We start from the raw sequence: 7691 nt of genomic DNA, 5'->3' as shown, positions 1-7691 counted from the left end.
TAGGTGCAGGAGAGTGGAATGAAAACTCATGAAACCAGAGTGCCCAGGACTTGTTCGTCCTCTCCTGCTGAGTACTGTGGTACTCCTGCCTCGCTGAACTCAGGATTGATTGAGCAATCTGCACATCACTCTGCACATAGTGATGAAGTTACTCTCAAAGGCAGGAGGACAGTGGTTTAAAAAGAGCTTCTGAGGGGAAGGTTGCCACGTGTTCTGTGCATGATGTCCTTCATGGAGGTTGGTTCGGTGATTGCAGGAGTAGAAGTATGGGGTCTGTTGGAGGCAGGATCCCTTGCCTCCCCAATATGGACCACAGTATGGTGGGAATTGCATTACTTCCCTCAAACTTTCACCACCTTGGTGATATTTTTTGGAGACTATGCTGAGCAGGAAGCCCCAAGGAGGCACAACTGGGCCTTCATCACCCACTAGAGATATGGAGAGAGTGGGCTGTGAATGCTTTCCTGTCCTGTTACACAATAACAAGCAAGCATTACTTTAATAAAATGGACTATGTGAGCTTTGTTTATTTATATGTCTTTATATCCTATGTATTATGAATAAAATAAAAGACCAATCACACCATGAAATTTATCCTAGAGAGTTTCCATGTGTTGTGTAATGTCCTACGGACCTCCCTGTTGGATATCTGATTTTGGTCTCACAGCATCACTGTTACTACTGCTTCTGCTAAGACTGTTAAAAATGAAGTTTCTCTACAGGTCAGAACACAGCTTATTTCAGATTGGTAAGCAGGATGCAGATACCTCACAACTTTTTTGTACTTCATGAGGTACAAAATGCCAGTCAGTAGTACTTCCCCTCACTGTTGCTTTGTACACCTGCAAAGAATAATGCTCCTGCTGCCATAAATGATGCTCTCATAGTATTGTCCTTCAATCTAGAGAAGCTGCTCTCAATCAATCAGAGAGATCTCAATTCATGCAAGAGCCAAACCATCACTGTAGTCAAGCAATTATTCACAGAGAGAAGTCCCAGAGAAGGCTGTCTCAGGAATGCCATATTCCCCTAAGCACTCAATAAGAGTAGTTGTCTCTGTCCAGTTCTGCCTTGCTGATTGCTAGCAGCATGATGGCTGAGGCTGAGGTTGAAATCTTCTGAAACTCCCTCATGTGGCTGTCAATGGAGACCTTTGTTGAAGCTGTTGGCTGGAATTTTAGAATATGGCTGTTCATCTTACTAAAAGACAAGGGTGACTGCTCATGCTCATAGATCCAGGGCTCCATCCAACAAGGGTCTCCTTTTCTCTCCTGAGAATAGAAAACAACTTGTTTTAAAACAACCCATTGAATGAGAAGATTTTTCATGGCTAGGTCATTTCATAAATCTTATCACACTGTGCTGCAAGCAGTAGTTGTGTACAGTCTGGTTGGCATAGGTGGTGTCATTCTGATAAAAGATATGTGGATAGAGAGCTGTACAATCTGCCTGCCTCAGGAGGACCTGGGTGAACAGCCTGTACGAGCCAAAACATTTGTTGAGAGAGTTGAGACATGTCTTGAGTGGCTTATCAAGCCTGGGCTTCTATAACTGTGTCACCTTGTGCAAGTGAAAGACCTCCATGAACTGGGGTCCTCTGGGCCCCCATAAGGGAGGAGCCAGTGGGGGGCAAGGTCAAATATTCAGCACACAATGTGTAATGGAGTATGCTATACCTGGAATGAAGGGCTCTCCACCTTCCTCCTGCTGTCTAGGTTGTGATGGGCCATTTGAGGACTGTGCCTTTCCTGTCACATGGGCAGTTCCTACTTTGTAACCATGTCCATTCAGAATGTAGGACCTGCCTCTGCTCCCATGAGCCAAGCACAGTGCTAGGTACACATGTGGTACTCTGTTGATACCTCAGAGTCACAGGCCTGAGGCCTTTCTCTGTCTCCTAATGCCTCCAAACAGGCATTGATCAGTGGCCATCAGATGTCAGGAGGACTTGGCACCTCAGTGCAGAGCACGTCATGGCTGAGTGCTCAACAGGGCTGCTGTAAGGACCCAAGCTAAGGCAGAGACTGGATCACTTTCTACATCTAAGTGGAGTTCACTTTGAATATCCATATTTGGAATCAGAACCACTGGACATGAGCATTAGAAAGGACTTCAGCCATCTTGATTCAGTTGATGGCCTGAAGACTGGCTGTGTTGACCTTCTCAAACTTAGTGGGTCCCAGACTCCCTAGAGAATTTCCCATACAGATTCAGCTCCTATATTTTCCTCCCAGTCAGGCTTTTTTTTTGCATAAAATTTGTATTTACAACATCAAATTTCATGAACATATGCAGAGAATCAGATGTGACTGCGAGCTTGAAAACGTAATGCTTACTGTCCTTGATGGAGCCTGCCTGCAAACAGGATGTCCTGTCAAGGTCTGGATAAGGTGACAGCAAGCATACTTGCACATGAGATGTTTGTTGTCTTTGATGGGGCCTGCCTGCAAATGGGATAGATAAGTAACAGCAGACATGCTTGAAAACAAGGTATTTGCTGTCATTGGTAGGACAGCAAACCAAGTTCTGCCAAGTGGGCTAGGAAGGCGCTGAGAAAATTTTTGTCTGTTCTTAACAAAGAACAGAGCTCAGTATGCTCCAGGCCAAGAGCAGATTAAGCCATGAGAAGCGGGTAACCTCTGATTAGGAAGTAAGACTTCTGTATACTATGTTTAACTAGCCTAAAGACCTGATTTATTGCTGTTGGAAGGCTGCCTTCTTTGTTTACAATACTATAAAAAGACTGCTGTATACAGTAAAGGGCTTTTTTTCTTCTGCTGCTTTGGCTTCTTCTGCTTCTTCTTTCTTGCTCATGCTGACCTGCGTGTGAGTTATTTGCGGCAAACATAAATTTGATAAAGCATTTATAAAAAGGGACTTTACACAAAAAAGAGGATTAGCTATTTGATACACATATATATACCTTTAATATATACATGCATGTTAAAATATATCTTGGTGAACTTTTTCATGTATTTAAAGATAGCAAGAAGGCTCTGAGAATAGCTTGAAGACCTTGTTTGTAAGAAGTGACTTTACAATTTGATCCTGGTTTCTCAGTAATCTTATTCAGGGTTTTATCCACAGCATTTAACATCAACAGATTGTCAGTTCCTGGATGTGGATAACTCAATCGACCCTTAAGGGGATCATGCTCTGCTCTCATAATATCAATGAGGGAATTTTCCAATAAACTGTCATATATTCTGCTTCGATCCTGGTCTCTTCTGGATGTTCTGGCTGCAGTGCACCAACTCTCTTGGAGTGAATCTGAGCCCCAAGCTGGCAACTGCAAACTAGATCTCACCTGTAAGGATAAGAGTGTTTACTATTGTTGTCTATTCTGAACACATTATCTTCAATCCAAGATTTTGGAGTCAGTGATGGAGTAGAGTGAGTAAATTTCGGTAGTGCTATGACATGACCAGAGAATGGTTTCTTCAATTGAGATATCTGATTCATGGTTCCTGGAATTCCCATGTTTCCAGTTCTAGGATGATCTCTGCCAGCACTGCTCCCCAGGACATGCTTCCAGTGTTCCAGCCACTGCTCTGGTGGTTGCTCCAAGGCCATTGTTTCAGAAGAGGCTGGTGGTGGTTGTATGAGTTCCTCTGCTGCAGACAGGTGGCGGCCGCTGCTGCTGGAGCTGCGGGCTGAAAGGCGACCTCTGGGTCAGCGGCTGTTGCGGCGCCGCTTGCAGCTGAGGTAAACTCGTGGCGGGCGGCGGCGGGGACATGGGGGTCGCGAGAAGGGGCCGCTGAAACCCCCGCCGCCACCGCTCGCCGGCACGCTGAGCTCCGAGCAGCCATGCGGCGACACGGGCGAGAAGCTTGGGAAGAAGGCCGGGTTCATAGACGATGGGAGCCCGGAGTAGAAGCCGGTCTCCGAGTCGGGGCTGGGCGGCGGCATGGCGCTGAGCTAGCCGCTGCCGTCGCCGCCGCCGCCGCCCGGGGTAGTGGCCAAGGAGCCGGGTGCCTGCGGCTGCTGGGGGGCGGCTTCTGCAGCTGTGACCAGGCTGCTTCGGCGGCGGCGGCGGCGGCGGCGGCTGGGGCACTGGAGGCTGCTGGGACCGCGGCGGCGGTGATGCGGTCTTCACCAACCAGGGGGTGTCAAAGCCAGGCAGCGCAGGCGGCGATGCGGAGTCACCTCCCCCTTTGTCTCTAGGGGGCCACCCCGCCCCCGTCCAAGTGCAGAAGGACCGGGCTCTGCAGGCTGCTGAAGGCGCCCGGGCCCAGCGCCCCGCTGGCGGGAGGTTACTAGGACTGTTGAGCAGAGGGTGGTTTGGAGGACTCCAAGGGGCCTGGCGCGGGGTTCACCAGCGGCATCGAGGAGGCCAAGACCACACTGGGGGGCTCGGCGGCGCTGCCTTCGTCCGCTGCCTGGGTCTTGCGAGGGCTGCCCGTACCTCCATGGCGGTGCCGCTGGGTTGCAGGCGGCCACGGCTGGAGCTGCAGGAGCAGGGACAGGTCGGCTGGGCGCTGCCATGGAGTGAAGTCCTGTGGCAGTATCCCCGCCGCCAAACGGGGACCCTGGGCTGCTGCTGCGGAGCAGGTCTGCAACACCCCAAACCCAAGTCCCTCATCTATCAGGCAGGCAACAGACCAGTCAGGCTTTTTCATGAATCCCAATCTCATCAAGCAGAAATCTGGCCATAGTCTGAGGCACTAGAGCCCAGAGTCTCAGAGCACACTGCAGGAAGGCATCATTACAGAATGGGTTCAACTTGGTGCCAGACTCAGGCTGGTCAAGTAATGGAATGCTGCAGGGCTTTGTGCAGTGAAACACCAGGGTGGGCATCAGGGTTGGGAGAGAAACGTGACCTGGACACTCAGCTTGTAACTATCCCTTTCTCTACACTCCCCTGGGGTCCTTGTTCTTTCCTTGTTCTTTCTCCAGGCATGTCCATTAAATGTATGTTTTTGTTTCCCCCATCCTTTTGTCTTGCTTACCCTGGCGAAACCCATACCTAGTAGGCTCTTCTGTACTTCACCAAGCTGGGAGAGAAACAGAGACATGGTCTACATTCAGGGCAGCCCCAGCTCAGTCCACAAGACTCCATCACCCCATGACTATACCATCCCAGAAATGGAGCCCCAGGCACTCCCTGTCTGATTTGCACTGACAGAGATTCTTGGCTGGGCCGAGCAGTAGTCAGGTCCTTGGACTCTGCTCTATGCTCCTCTGTGCACTTCAATGTCAAATTCAGATTGTGCAGTTCTCCAAATCTGATCAGGTTCCTCAGACTGCCATGCCTTGGCAACATCTCTGATCACCTAAGCCTATCTTCAGTAGAATCTTCTTTGATTGGTTGAACCATAATCTGCTCATGTCTCTCTTAACTCATATTCTATTCACTGTTCCCCACCCTGCTTTTTGTCTCTCTATCCATTTGTCCTTGCCTTTACCCCATGTGTAGTGGGATTTCATTGCAGTGCTCCCCATACCTGGTGCATCAATTGATCAGAAATAAAAATCTTTTGTGCCATGTCTTAAGATGTACTGTGGAATTGTTTCTCTACTTAACATCACTGCTTTCCCCCACACCCTGTAATTTGAACAGCCTCCTCAGCACAACCTCTTCATTGATGGTGTCCTCTCACTCTATCCTGAGCTACCCTGGTACTTGTAGCTTTTCCTTCAGAATACCAACATACTGTGAAACTTCTCATCTAAAAGCCCATAGTCCTGGCACCCCACCTGCACCTTATTCCTGTACATTCCTATGAGAAGATTGTCTGGACATTGATATCTACATGAGCTTTTCCTCTCATAGTCCTCCCTTGACATTGGCCTTGTTCAAGCTGCAGTCTCTGCGCTTGTTCCTAGGACAATGGTCCCCCTCTGCCATCTGTACCTGCTTAGCTGATGGTCACTTTGGGCTAACTTTTCTTCTCTCAAATCCATGTACCTTTCTGGTCTCCAAGTCTAAGCATGGATGAACAAAGGCTTTCACCCATGGCCATCAGCTCATTCTGCAGAGATTCCTTAGATCCCTGCTTCACATCACCATTCAGGTTCTTTCCAGGGAAGTTTCCTCTAAGCTCTTGAATTGATACCAGCAGGACTCTTCAGATTAATGTATGTCAAACAAAACTCTTTTTTCTCTTCTCCCTACCTCCGCCTCTTCTTTCACAATCAGTCCACTACAAGTTTAGGGTAGTTTGTGAAGGGCTGACTAAACTTTGAAGCCCTGTATGGGTGCCTGTGCTATAAATTCAGACTGTCTCAGAGTAGGGGGTTGTGTGTGAGTATAGCCAATAATTAAATGTGCATCATTAACTTTTTTGTTGCTGTGACAAGACTGGTATAGTTTATTTTGGCTCCTGGTGTCAGATATGACAGTGCATGGACAACTAACACCATAGCTCTGGCCTGAGCTGAGGTACAATGTCATGGAGGAAGAGTGTGGTGGAGAAAAGTAGCTCAGGACATGGTAACCAGAAGTAGTGGGGGGGGGGAGGGAGGAAGAGAAAGACAGAGATATCATTTCATTAGGGACACAATACAAACCCCAAAGGCATGCTCCCAGGGTCATACTTTTTCCAACCACACTCTACTTGCCTACAGTTACCACACAGTTAACTCATGTAGTGTATTAATTCAATGGTTAAATCTCTCATTATCTAGTCATTTCACTGCTGAGCATTCTTGCATGATCTCACACATGAGCTTTTGGGGGTATCTAAACCACAACAATAATAATAAGATAGAAAAATCATAAAGTAACTGTAATAAATTTTAGGTTGTTGTTCTCTCTCTTGCGCTCTCGCGCTCTCTCTCTCTCTCTCTCTCTCTCTCTCTCTCTCTCTCAAATTATCATATTTTACTCATGATTCTCATGATTAAGTAACTTTGGTTACTTAATCCTTGGAAATTGATACCATGAATGGGGAGAGGGGTGTGGATCCTACTGTATCAAGAGAGACAGAGACATGGAGAGAAAGAGAGAATGCAGCAAGGGACAAATGACAATTATAAAGGAAGCAAATTCAAAGTGTTCAAAAGCCTGGTGACAACTGTAGTTAAATGACCTTAAAACAGTGGACAGCCTCTCAGGGGGAAAATGAACATCAGTTCTTTGTATTATTTATATGATGTCTCACAAGCAGTAGAATATAAAGAGAATCAAAAGGAGAGAGAAGCAAGGTGCAGAGGCAAAGTGGCAGAATAGCAGGGTGGCAGAATGGTAGAAAGGCAGAAAGCCCTTGCCAGGCTGTCAACCTTATTCATATCAATAGGTTATACTAGGTCACTGGCATTAGTAGTACATTATTGTGCATTGTGTTATTAGGCAGGTTACAGAGTTAGCAACATCATGAAGCTTATTCCTCAGTTACATCCTATACTTGCAATCTGCAATGTTAGGAGCTTTGTGTAGTTCTCAAGAAAGTCCATTGTTTAAAGTTACTGTTATGTGGACAAGTTCAGGCACAGCAACGGGTGGTGAAACATTGTGGTTGTCTAACCAGAGAGTTTCTTTATTTCCAGGAGCTCAGTGCCTGAGATCAAGGTCAAAGCTGATAAGACTCTAGCACAGAGCTTCCTCATGCAGGTCATTGCCACAACAGCTAGGCATTGCACATGCATTTGTTATCTTACTAGTTCCTGGGAGAAACTACAAAACATTCCAAATGTGGAAATCAGGGTGCCCTTGGAAGTTTGCTTACCAGAGGAGCACTGTCCTGTACATT

The 7691-nt window shown here is 47.2% G+C and overlaps 1 pseudogene; it reads right to left on the bottom strand.

Moving 5' to 3' along the window:
- Window positions 1–2903: 2903 nt before the first annotated feature.
- On the bottom strand, window positions 2904–5090 carry LOC144369875 (uncharacterized; annotated as a pseudogene).
- Window positions 5091–7691: the final 2601 nt, after the last annotated feature.

This window comes from Ictidomys tridecemlineatus, chromosome 13, assembly GCF_052094955.1.
Source record: "Ictidomys tridecemlineatus isolate mIctTri1 chromosome 13, mIctTri1.hap1, whole genome shotgun sequence".
Classification (NCBI taxonomy): domain Eukaryota; kingdom Metazoa; phylum Chordata; class Mammalia; order Rodentia; family Sciuridae; genus Ictidomys; species Ictidomys tridecemlineatus.
This window is presented reverse-complemented; position numbering and strand designations above follow the sequence as displayed.